Source organism: Danio rerio, chromosome 24 (assembly GCF_052040795.2).
Source record: "Danio rerio strain M-AB ecotype USA chromosome 24, GRCz13ab, whole genome shotgun sequence".
Classification (NCBI taxonomy): domain Eukaryota; kingdom Metazoa; phylum Chordata; class Actinopteri; order Cypriniformes; family Danionidae; genus Danio; species Danio rerio.
In genome coordinates this window covers 5,695,803-5,708,398 of record NC_141044.1, presented here as the reverse complement: position 1 = coordinate 5,708,398, position 12,596 = coordinate 5,695,803, and the positions used below count along the sequence as shown (strand labels likewise).

Genomic DNA, 12,596 nt, shown 5'->3' with positions numbered 1-12,596 from the left:
TGCTAATCAAATTTGATCAGAAAAAAAAATGTCAAGTTCCTCTGACTGTTCTATATTCATTCGTCGTTCATTTTCCTTCGGCTTAGTCTCTATTTCATAAGTCTATGTCTATGTCAGCGACTCTTCGGCGATTCTCTCAGATCGTGTCTTTGATAGTTCACACTGTGTGATTGTCACTCATGTGAAAGAGCACCGATTTGCTTGTAATTTCAGGCATTGGTCTGCGATTTCTCAAATCCTGTCGGCGTGTCCAATTCGGGGCTAAATCATGCAGTCTGAACTCGGCGTTAGGCTAGACTATCTATATATGTTGCATTTAATCTCTTTCTGTCTCTCATCTTCTCTCTCTGTGCAAGCTGAAAGAATTGATGGGGGCCATAAGCCAGAGCATGTAGAGCAGTTAGAGGTACTCATCTTTGACTGGGAACGGAGGCGAGCTTTCCCGACCCATTCAGCTCTCACTGCGCAGACAAATCAGAGAGATCAAGTAGTGTGAGGAACATGTGAGCTTTTCCTGGTTGACATACATTTTGCCTCCGGATGTGTGATCCCCCGCTGAGAAACCAAGTTACTATTCCACACAATTGACCTGGGTTTATAGATTTTTAGAAAGGCAGATTTGTTGGTCTTTGATGTGCATAGACATGGGGTGCTGAGAGACACTTGGCAAGACAAATGCAAAACAATGATGTGTATTGAAATGTTTTAACTAATCATCTCGCAATAAACGTCACTTCATTTGTAGTTTGAGTACGAATTATCATATGCAGCGGAAGACATACTGTAAATATATACACTCTGATATACTCTAATATATACACTCGGCGCCAGGATGTCATAACTGAGGGGGCTTTTTAATCCTATAGGGGGACACTAGACCTGGTGGCTAATTTTGGTTCCTCTTGTTCCTTTCATTTAGGCTATTTGTTCACTTATTATTACTTTGGCAGTAATATATACGTTTTTAGTAATAATAATATGCACAGTTATCTTATTACTAATTTCATCAATGAAAGTTATGCAACAATACTGTTTAAAATGCAGGCGGATGGCTTTAGCGCCAAAGCAGTGGTTTAAATGATGTTTTATTCTCCTTATTTATTTCCATTTTATGTCTAATAATTGAATAGTTTAAAGGTAAATGTAAAATAAAGATTTATATTAGGCTATCATAAGTGTTTTTTTTTCTTTCTTTTAATAAACATTTTCCAGAAAAAGTATTAAATACAAATTTAAAAAAAAATAAAATATATATATATATATATATATATATATATATATATATATATATATATATATATATATATATATATATATATATATATATATATATATATAAACAGTTGAAGTTAATTATTAGAATTTTTAGCCCCCCCTGTTTATTTTTTCCCCCAATTTTTGTTTAATGGAGAGCAGATTTTTTCAACACATTTCTAAACATAATAGTTTTTATAACTCATCTCTAATAACTGATTTATTTTATCTTCGTCATGATGACAGTAAATAATATTTGACTAGATATTTTTCAGGACACTTCTATACAGCTTAAAGTGACATTTAAAGGCTTAACTAGGTTAACTCGGCAGGTTAGGGTAATTAGGCAAGTTATTGTATAACAGTGGTTTGCTCTGTAGACTATCAAAAAAATATATAGCTTAAAAGGGCCTAATAATTTTGACCTTAAAATTGTTTTTAAAATATTAAAAACTGCTTTTATTTCTGCCGAAATAAAGCAAATAAGACTTTCTCCATAAGAAAAAAATATTATCAGACATACTGTGAAAATTTCCTTACTCTATTAAACACCATTTGAGATATATTTAAAAATAAATAAATAAATAATGGGGGGCTAATAATTCTGACTTCAACTGTATATACATACAATTTTACTAATATTTTTTGTAATATTTTGCTTGAATTTAAATGTATTATCTTTCATTTTCTAAAGAGGTTCGGTGACTAAAATGTCATTTTAATAAATGTATCTGTTCAAGAAATCTGCTTTGTTCAAATGCACCAAAATATATAGTATAGCGATAAATATATAGCATGTTACACCATTATAACCACATGTTGTTGTCTTGACTCCACCTAACTCTCGTACCTACTGATTTATTTATTTAATCATAAGGATTCAGAAATTTGGATCACTATACCACTGCAAATATTACAGTTTTATTAAAACCTTTTTTTTTTTTTTTTTTTTTTAATATTGTACGTCTGTTGGAGCTTCATTAGTGTCCCTAATAAACATCCAGAGGGAAATTCTAAGGAGATGATAGATCGGAGCCGCTGCCCTGATGTTTATCTTTTTTACTGGCTCATTGCATTTGTCTCCGCCTGCCACCCCCTTGATCAATAATGTAAATTCCCAGCAATAACTGAGGCTGATTAATATTGAAAGCAGAAGTCTTAACTCACAGCGAGAGCCATTAGAAACGCACAGGAGCATATCCTCATACACACAGGCACATCTTTATCTGACCTCACGCTAAACATCTGATTGATACACCCCTGTAAAATAGAGCACCGCGTCGCCATGCAAATGTTATTAGCCATGCCATGAATGAAAGAGTGCTCATAAGTGTCTCTAATGCAATCATTTCAGATCACAACCTCGAATGAAAAATGTGTTTATACTGTATTTCATTCCAGCTTAATTCTGAACTCATGTTATATTTCATTGTTGGATTTTCAGTCGATGACATACATGTATGAAGACATAAAGAATGATTATTACCCTTTAACTATTCTACTGTTATTAAAAAACTGTTTTAGTATGTCAAGGTATGCTTTTCTGAGAAAACAACCACTAAAACTAAAAAAAAAAAAAAACAGGATCATCATACTCTTTGATTAGAAAACAATATTGTGTTTCCCAGCTTTAAAGGGCACCTATGGTGAAAAATCTACTTTTCAAACTGTTTGGACAGACGTGTGTGTAAGTATAGTTAATTGACCGTCATATTGGGGTGATATAAACACACCCAGTCCTTTTTTTTAAATTTAACAACATAAAAACGGTGGACCAATTGGAGCAGTTTTCAGAGCGACCGCAACTTGACATAGGAGTGCGGTCCTCCCGCCAACCAACATTGATTTACAGGCACACGTCACCTAATCCTCAGTTTGTCGTTTTACGTCCGCCATTTTCAGCGCGAGTCAAAGCGATGTCACTAAAGGAACACCCTTGCTCTATTTTTAGATTCAAGGCTCATTGGGCTCAACACAAGATCAATATTCTCCACATTATCGCTCTAATCGGAATTATTGGTTGTAGCTTTAGGTAGGTTTGCAAACGTGTACTTTTCATTGCGTTAACCTTAAACTACAGCCGTTCGCATGTCTCACGTTCACAGAAGCTCCCTGTGACCTTAACTAGGTGCAGCCGGAAAAGTGCAAGCGCGTTGCCTCATGTGCGCGTCTCTCCATTGGAAATAAAATAACAAACTTGCCTGCAGGTCGCACACCAGAAGCTTCACTCTGCGTGGCAGGATGCTGACGCAGCGCCATGCATTTTGGAATTCTGGCCCTGGGTTTCTGCCGGGGTGCACGCGGCGGTGCTTCAAGTCAGCCGCCGACTTGGGGTGCCATTGTGTGTGCCCTGTTGGAAACCTGTGTTTAAAATGCGTGGCGTGACAATTCGGGACACCTCATCTTTCTGCCGCGCCACAGAGAATGTCTGGTGTGTTATGTCAAAGTTAATTCAGTGTGCGTTGTTCTTAGTCTCGATGTGTAAGCTCGGCACTTGAAACTAGCACACAGTTGGCTGTAAAACTATACAAAGACACAAATGATTTTGTACTCTCTGCTTGGTCTGTGTCCGAGTCATACATGCACGGCTGGATGCTGATCTTCTCACTGCTGCTGCTTCTCTCAGTCTGCCTGTCTGTTGCAAACACAGAGCGGGTGAGCTCTTGGCTCCGCCCCCTTCTTATGTTGGGCGGGAAGCTGAAACTAATTTTCATGTAAAGCAACACACCCCTAACACAGCGAGCTGTGTACACGCCCCAACATGACACTTTTTAACACATTATAATAAAAAAATCTGAACTGTGTGTTGAAGTGAACCTAAACTGGCACACTCGGAACCATAATAATCATATTAAATCATAAAAAAGGGTTAAACTATGTGCCCTTTAAGGCCAAACATATGCGGTGGCTTTTGCTCTACAGCTTAATGTACACCTAAAGTTGACATTCATGCCTGAAATATGTACACATTTTCATTAAATGCGCATACAATATAGAATTGAACTCCACAACAACAATCCTATACATGAGTCTATTCACTATTCCAATTTAGCGGATTTTTCCCACATTTATAAATGGTTGCAGACCTTTGACATAATAACAACCCAGGCTCTTTCTGATTATGTACCCCTATATATTTCTGGAGAGAGCAAAATACATCCCAAGAGATGAATCTTTTGCAGTTTTTGTTTTCGCAAATCCACCAGAGGCCACAGTGTATGCTTTTTCAGATCTCAAATTTCTCTCGAGGGTGCCATTCGCGCCTACTGTTCTTGCCTAAATCCACCGTTGACGACTGACTGTCCAACCGATTGATAACCCCACCCTCCCCCTTCCCTAAACCCAACCATTACTGTTTTAAAGAGCACCGATTGACCTGTCCACCCACTTCCCTAAACCCAACCACAATGAAAAGCCCTCTAATTATTACCACATTTTCAGATTTTACCACATTCTCGCCTTGTTATTTACTTGTTATAACAACTATATTGACTATAGTGAATTTAAATCACAATCAGAGCAATACTCAAACTAAATGTGTTGTTGCAACAACTCAGATTTTTGTCTTGTTTCAAATATATTTGACAGTCAGTACATACCTAAAATAAAACAAAAAAACAAACAAACATGTGTTGTCCCTAAATTTCGGTTTACAAATTTGAATGTGTGAACTCTTCATCTCTATGTTATATCAAAACCTGTATGTATTTTAATTACCCTGACAGCTTCAACAACAATGCAGTCAACAAACACATACAAACATACACTTGGAAAGTAATGAACAAATAAGAGTCTGAAAGTAACATATTAAAAAAAAAAAAAAAAAACAGGAGAAAAATTGAGACAATCCTGGAAGATCATGCAGGTAATCAAAACTTCTTAAAGCACATTAGGTCTTAAGGGTCAATATTTGCCCAAGCAAAATGCAGTTCTCACACCTCATATTGGTTGAAGAAGGCATGGAGAAATGAAGATCCATGACAACCCAGCAGAGCCAATTAATCGAGCCCCTCTTCTGAGTGGGCTGATGAGACAGGGTTAAGTCCACTGGGCCTCTAATTAGAAAAGCGTATGGGCAGAGTCCACGGAGCTCACGCTCAACCCACACGGCACTTAATCCTCATTAAAACCACTGTATCGTCACAGTAAGAATTTCAACATGTGGATTTCACCATTCGAAATAGCATTACTCAACGTCCATAATGCACATTAGTAATGACTCCATTACGGATAATCACCATGCAGAGAACAGCTGTGTAATCAATATCATTAAGGGCACATTAAACGGTATCATTGTTTTCAATGATGCCATTTGCGTTAATCAAACCATTCTGCAAAAGCTTATGCTGGTATCCAATACAGTAGGGAAAACAACACGATCTGTGCACTGTCAACACTTTAACTATGCTAAAAAGGTTTTGCTTTTCAAACCCTATTTATAATCCTGTGCTGATACATTTCTATAAATGGACAGAGCCGATAGATCACACCATTTATTTTGTCCTTATTGACACATTTTTGTTGGTTTTGTAGTTGTTCCTGATTGATTTTGGATCACCTTCATACTACAAACATATTTTAGAAACTTACCACAGTTAGACATGGCATAACTTAGATGAAGCCATGGGACTGACTCTCAATGTAGACCTCAGTGATGAGGCAAGTCCTCTATCCAGATCCCTAAGGCCAGCCTAAAGACACATGTCCAGGACGACTGGAACCTGCACCTCCACAAAGTAGGCCACTGATCTGCAAACACAAAAGTAACACAATACACACTATTCACATATCCTTCCACTGCTGGTGTACAGCCATATTGAGGTGCTACCTGTGTGATATTGCTCATATATTGCTTTATAGTGTTGCTTCTTTGGGGTTTCTCCACACCATAACTCTCCCTGTTTGTGGGAAAGACAGTGAAGGGGGTCCAATCAGTAAACATTACATGTTTGACATTGTTTACAGCCCGATTTTGTCTATGCTGGGATCATTGAAAAAGATTTGTGGCATTAGTAGGAGTGACCAAAAGTTTGACTATAGCAGCCCAATTATGATCTGTATATTGAACATGCAGTGCCCCCGACAAACAGTTTTTCATAAATATGAATTTGAATTTTCATAAATATGAAAAACTACTACTTAGAACCTCTAAATTAATTAATGCAACAAGTCAGAATAACAAGTGGTGTAATTGTAACTGATGGGCTCTGACAATGGCGTTGAGGATCCTCATGTAGTTTATTTGTAAGATTAGTCAGGCAGGAAACTGTCAAAACAGGGGTAAACAGATAGGCAGGCAGGACAAACAATGAAACAAAGCATAGATCAAACATGACACGGGAAAACAAGGCAAGGAAGAACACGTCGTAATGGTTACAGGAACAAGAAGACTCAGCAAAGTGTGTGTGCAAGTGTGGTGTGTTTATAGTCCTTGTAATCAGTTCATCATGATCCTCCGTTGTGTGAGTGTAATCAATGTAAAACAGGAACAGGTGTGTATGAGGTGCATGACAGGATTTGTAACAGGAGTACCTAATTTTTCCAGCTAGTGTCAACGTCTTTGTCTGACCTACCTTGAAGTAAAAAAAAAAAAAATAATAATTTCACTCAATTTCCTGTGTAGATGCACAAAAAATGTATCATGCTGCAATTGCAACAAGTATAGCAGAAACTGAAATCTTAACACTTTAATACTGGAGATTGGCCTAGAAAAAAATATATTATTATTATTATTATTATTTTTTTTTTTATTATTATTATTATTATTATTATTATGTTTTGTCATTCTTTGTCAAATTCAATACGCAAATTGTGTGTTTTATATGTTTTATGTTCATGTACTGAGCAACTGGCTGAACATTTAATGGTTAATTTGGTTAATTATGGATAATGGTTAATTTATCTATGGTTAATTGGTTGTAAATGGTTTTAATTATCTTAAAGCACTTTTTAATAGTGTATTCATATTTAGAAAACAAATTTAAAATGTAGATATTTTCTAAACATATAATATTCAAAAGTAGGTACGACTGTAGGACTGCAATTGCATAGGACAGGTGTTTAGACTCGGTCCTGAAGGGCCAGTGTCCTGTGCAATTTAGCTCCATCCCTAATCAAACACACCCGAACCAGCTAATCAACCTCTCACTAAGTATACTAGAAACTTCCTGGCAAGTGTGTTGAAGCAAGTTGGAGCTAAACTCAGCAGCATACCGGCCCTCCAGTTTGGACATCCCTGGATTAAGACACCCACATCACTAAATCAATCTCTGCTAATCAGTCCTGACAATAAATCCCCATCAGCACAATTAACTAATTTCTTGTGATCTCATTGTGACCTCATTTATACTTTGCTTTTCCAAAAAAAACAAACAAACAAAAAAAAACAACCAATGTTCACTACTTGATCAAATTTATGAGTTGGGGATTTCATGGCCCTTAAGACAGTGACAGTCTGTATTGTATAAAGCACTACACAAATAAAGGTGACTTGATCTTACATAATACACAGTCAGGAGTGTTACTATGTGTTCTGCCTTTCTGGGAAGTATGTTAATGTGGCCCCTTTAAATAATAATGTTTTGGTGGGTTCCTCTTGGCTGGATTCATGTTGATATTGCAGAGTGGCGGAACATCGTAGTATTCTTCCCCTTAATGGAGCCCCTGGACACATGAACACAGTCTTACATGCTTGGCCAGTCATTTTATTGTGATGCAACACATTTCATAATGCACCGATGCACAAAATCAAAAGTGAGTAGCAAGAGTCCTTTGCATACGTGTACTCCCAGAGAGTATGATTAATGCAATGAGTCAGGCAAATAAAAAAAAGGAAGATGAAAATGCTAATTTATTGCATTGTCCCACCGAATAGCTACAAAACATTCAGAAAAGACATATAGATTGTCAGCACAATCTGTTTCCAGTCCCATTCTTCTCCTAGATCACAGTTTAAAGAGGAGTTAATTACAAAAAGTCAAAATATAATGCCTACTAAGTATGGGGAAGGGTGGCATGGTGGCTCGGTGGTTAGCATTGTCGCCTCACAGCAAGGTCGCTGGTTCGAGTCCCGGCTGGGCCAGTTGGCATTTCTGTGCGGAGTTTGCATGTTTTCCCCATGTTTATGTGTTCATTCCTCTTGGGTGATCCAGTTTTCTCCACAGTCCAAAGAAATATAGGTGATTTGGATTAACTAAATTTGCAGTAGTGTATGAGTTTGTGTGGGAATGTGAGAGTGTATGGGTGCTTCCCTGTTATGGGTTGTAGCTGGAAGGGCATTTGCTTTGTAAAACATGGCTGTTCATTCCGCTGTGGCGACCCCTGACATATAAGGGACTAAGCCGAAGGAAAATGAATGAAGTATGGGCAAATTTTGGGCCGTGTGTTGATCGGACAGGCTAGTACACTGACTTACTGTGCACTTAATGTCCGAAGCCTCTGCTGAATATATCTGTTTAAACTCTTATCTGTAACAAAGTCCCTTTAAGGCAAGTCATTTCACTCGGCGTCCATTTTTTAAATGTGTCTCAGGCAGTATGCTCGGGCATTCTGTTTGAATGAGAAAACATCGAATTCTCCAAAATTGCTTGCCAAGCTTACGATTAAACTATATATTAGGTATCTCAAATACAATTAAACAACAACTGTCTCCTTAGTTTAATTTCTTAACCCTTAAATAACACATAATCTGCAGAAACTCACGTCTAATCCGAGCCCCTTCCTTGCAGAATCATCAGTCTATAGTGATTGATAGTTGGCTCCTGTACTAAAAGGCAGAGCTTCTTTCACCATGTTGACCTTACTTTTCCCTATTCAAAACGCGAGTGATATATGCATGATCTTTGTCTGTAGGCCTAAACCTTTGAATGCATTGGACTCTTACAACACAATCAAGGCTTTCAAGCTAAAATTTTGCATTTGGTGTTAAATATCATCATATCAATCAAGTCATATTAATGTATTGTCAATAGCAATCTTTTTAATTGTTCTCGCTTACAAATTCAGGAATTGAGCTGAAATGTAGAATTCCTACACAATGAATTCAATAACTGTATTTAACGAGTTCACACTTAGCTGAAGATTGATTATAAAGCTTGTTTGGCATTTTGTCCCAGGTAAGAGCCCTGAACTTATAAGATCCTCTAGCCTGGGGCTCCCTCCCATTTGCAAAGCGAGAGTAGAATTTGAGCTCAGGTAGATCTCAGGAACTTCCCTGCATTAGTAGCTAATGAACAGATAGTGATTGCTCTTAAGAGATAACTACTTACTAGTAGCATGTCTATGGTGCCGACTAATCAAAATAACTTAAGTTGCATGTTCTTGTACGCTGGTTGGAAACAGGGGAAACCCACGTAAGCACAGGAAGAACGTGTACACTCCGCACAGAAACGTCGGCTGGCTTGGTAATGACTAGAACCAGTGACATTCTTGCTTTGAGGAAACAGTGCTTACCACTGGACCACATTGCCACCCATCTAGGAAAGGAGGAGGAGTAGGGGTGGAAGGGGGGATTCTTCATAACGAAGAAGGCTTTGATATGGAACTTAGGGTATTTATAGTGGCGTAGGAATTGTCTGATTGGTGAATCATAAATTGCATAATGCGGGACCGGCGCAAGCAATCATAACCACGTGATCCTCTCAAAATTAGTTTATAAACAAACTTCACAAAGCTCCCATAAACAACAAGTAGCTTGGAATGTGCTGTAAATTAGCATTTTCCATTAAACTTAATGATACCAAACCCTACTGTATTCCACACTGTGTTTTAGACATCGCGCATACACATGCCCGGCCCCGTAGACTTGCTCCTATGGCTCCTTCATTAGCTTTTATGTTGCTAAATAATGAATGTGGAGTTGATGATGGAGTGCATCTGTGGGGAGCCTGCACTACATTTGCAGATGATTTACATCCTCTTCATTTAGGTACGCCTGTGTAAGGACTTTCTTATTCGTTGTGATTTCTTTGCCCTTTCCCCTCCTTCCCCCGTTTTCCCTTTCTGCTTCCAGTCAAGGTTATGACGGATTTGTTGGGATTTACTGCCGCTTCACTATTCCATCTGCATGGACTGACATTTATTTGTCGCCTACTTGATCAAACAGGCATGTAAGTTGGCTATAAAGTCATCTATCTGGTGGAAGTATGCCAGAGCTTGGTCGACTGCTGAAGGGGGCCTGGAAATGAGACATTGGGGACTTGAAGGTGTTTGACTGAGACTTAAAGAGAGCCTCTTGAATCCCGAGTTTGACACTTGTGAGTGCTTTTCCTTAACACATGGGTGTCCTTACTAAGACAGCACCTTTTCTAAGTGAGTTGGCAAGGAAGTATGTCCTTGTGTACTTTTAAGAGATGTGGGAGACTGTCCCTGAAAGATAGAAAGAGCTTTTCTGTTCTGTTTTAGATGGAATTCTCAAGCTTACATTATACGGTATGTTTGTTTGCAATGTATGCACTGCCTACCGTGCTATGTCCTCAAAAGCCTGAGCTAAACTTTTGACTATAACAGTTTATGTTTGAAAAATGTAAGTTGCATACAGATGCTTTCATGACTAAGATGGAATTAAAGACTAAGTACACATAGCATCAAGTACAGATGCGTTGTTTAGCACATTCACAGTTGATGTAAGATCGTCAAAACATGCTTTCATGACTGAGAAGGGTTTAATTAATGAAGTGGTTAGCACCAAGCGCAAATACATTGTTAAGTACAATTGCAATAAAATGTTTACGTAAGATCATCAAAACATCTCTTTAAAGCTTTCTATTAAGGTCAAACCTTGTGAAAAAGAAGTACGAGCAGTGGTGGAAAGAGTACTGAAAAATCATACTCCAGTACTATTACTTGCCTAGAAATGTAGTGCAAGTTGAATAAAAGTATCTGATGTAAATATTACTTAAAGTATGAGTAAAAAGTAGCGCTTTTAAAAGTACTCAAGAGTAATGAGTAGCAAGTACACTGTGAAAAGCTAATGCGTTTACATAAGTGTTTGAGCAGGGATGTGCAAACGTAACATTCTGTAGTGCATTTAGTGATCTTACTATATTCGTTCGCCCCTTCATTCCAACCTTCCTTACATCATTTGTTCTTTTTGTCCTTCTTTTATTCATTCATTTATTCATTCCTTTATTCAATTCTTCCTTCATACATTCATTCGTTCATATTTTTGTTTGTTTGTTCGTTCAGTATTTCCTTCCTTCCTTTCTTACATACTTCCTTACTTCCTTCCTTCCTTCCTTCAGTTCTTACTTACTTACTTACTTAGGGACTGATCACACCAAACTTTTTGCAATGAGGCACCTTTTTAAATGATTTGCTAACAGCCGTGTGCATTTGCACCCTGCGCGCTTCGAATTTTTGCTGTTGCACACTGTTTGCTTGCAGTTGAAAAAAAAACCAAGTGGAAAAATCACATTAGGTCAGTCGCGTCTTTTTCATTCTCCAATCAAATTAAAGCAGAGGCGGGGTTTCCATTGAGGTGACTGCAGTTTACATTGTCAAGACGAATACAGAGACTTTTGAAGATGGAGAAGAGTCTTGTGGTTGCTGTTTTGAGTTATCCGGTGCTGTATGACTTCACAAATCTTGAATATCACAATAATACTTAAAATTAAATTTATACCAATATCAACAGCAACATTCTTGCACAATATGCAGCTAACTCAGTCATTGCGACAAATAAAAAAGTACCGCACTTCTTTTTTTCAAGAGTTCACACTTAGCTGATGATTGATTATAAGCAAGTTTGGCATGCTGTCTCGGGAGAGAGCCCTGAGCTCGAAGGTTCTTGAGCCCTGGGCTCCCTCCCGTTTGGAGGAAGAGAGGGGAGCCTCGAGCTCAGGTAGATCTCGACAACTCCCCTTTTTATAATAGCTAAAGATTAATATTGAAGGCTATTAAAAGATATGCTGCATTATTAGATTACCTGGATTGAAATTTAGATTTAACGATTAACTTGTTGTACATGTTTTTGGAATGTGGGAGGAAACCGGAGAACCCGGGGAAAACCCACGCAAGCACGGGAAGAACATGCAAACTACACACAGAAACGACCACCGGCCTGTTAAGGAACTAGACCAGTGACGTTCTTGCTGTGAGGCGACAGTGCTAGTCACTAAGCCACCGTGCTGCCCTATGGAAGGAAAGGTGAAAAGGTAGGGGTGGAAGGGGGATTCTTCAAATCGAAGATGACTGTAGTGAGAAAACCCTGGCTCTTTATAGTGGTTAGGAATGGCCTGATTGCACTGTAATCCCGAATAAGTTGACAAAACTCAAAAAATTTGAGGTAATCAGTTACGTCAAATTTTTTAAGTTATGAAATTATCTATTTTAAGTAACCAGAA

The 12,596-nt window shown here is 38.0% G+C and overlaps 1 long non-coding RNA gene across 7 annotated transcripts in view; it reads left to right on the top strand.

Annotated features, from left to right (window-relative positions):
- LOC137489281 (uncharacterized) overlaps positions 1–12,596 on the top strand; it is a 602,555-nt gene that overhangs the window by 62,437 nt on the left and 527,522 nt on the right. The window lies entirely within an intron of this gene.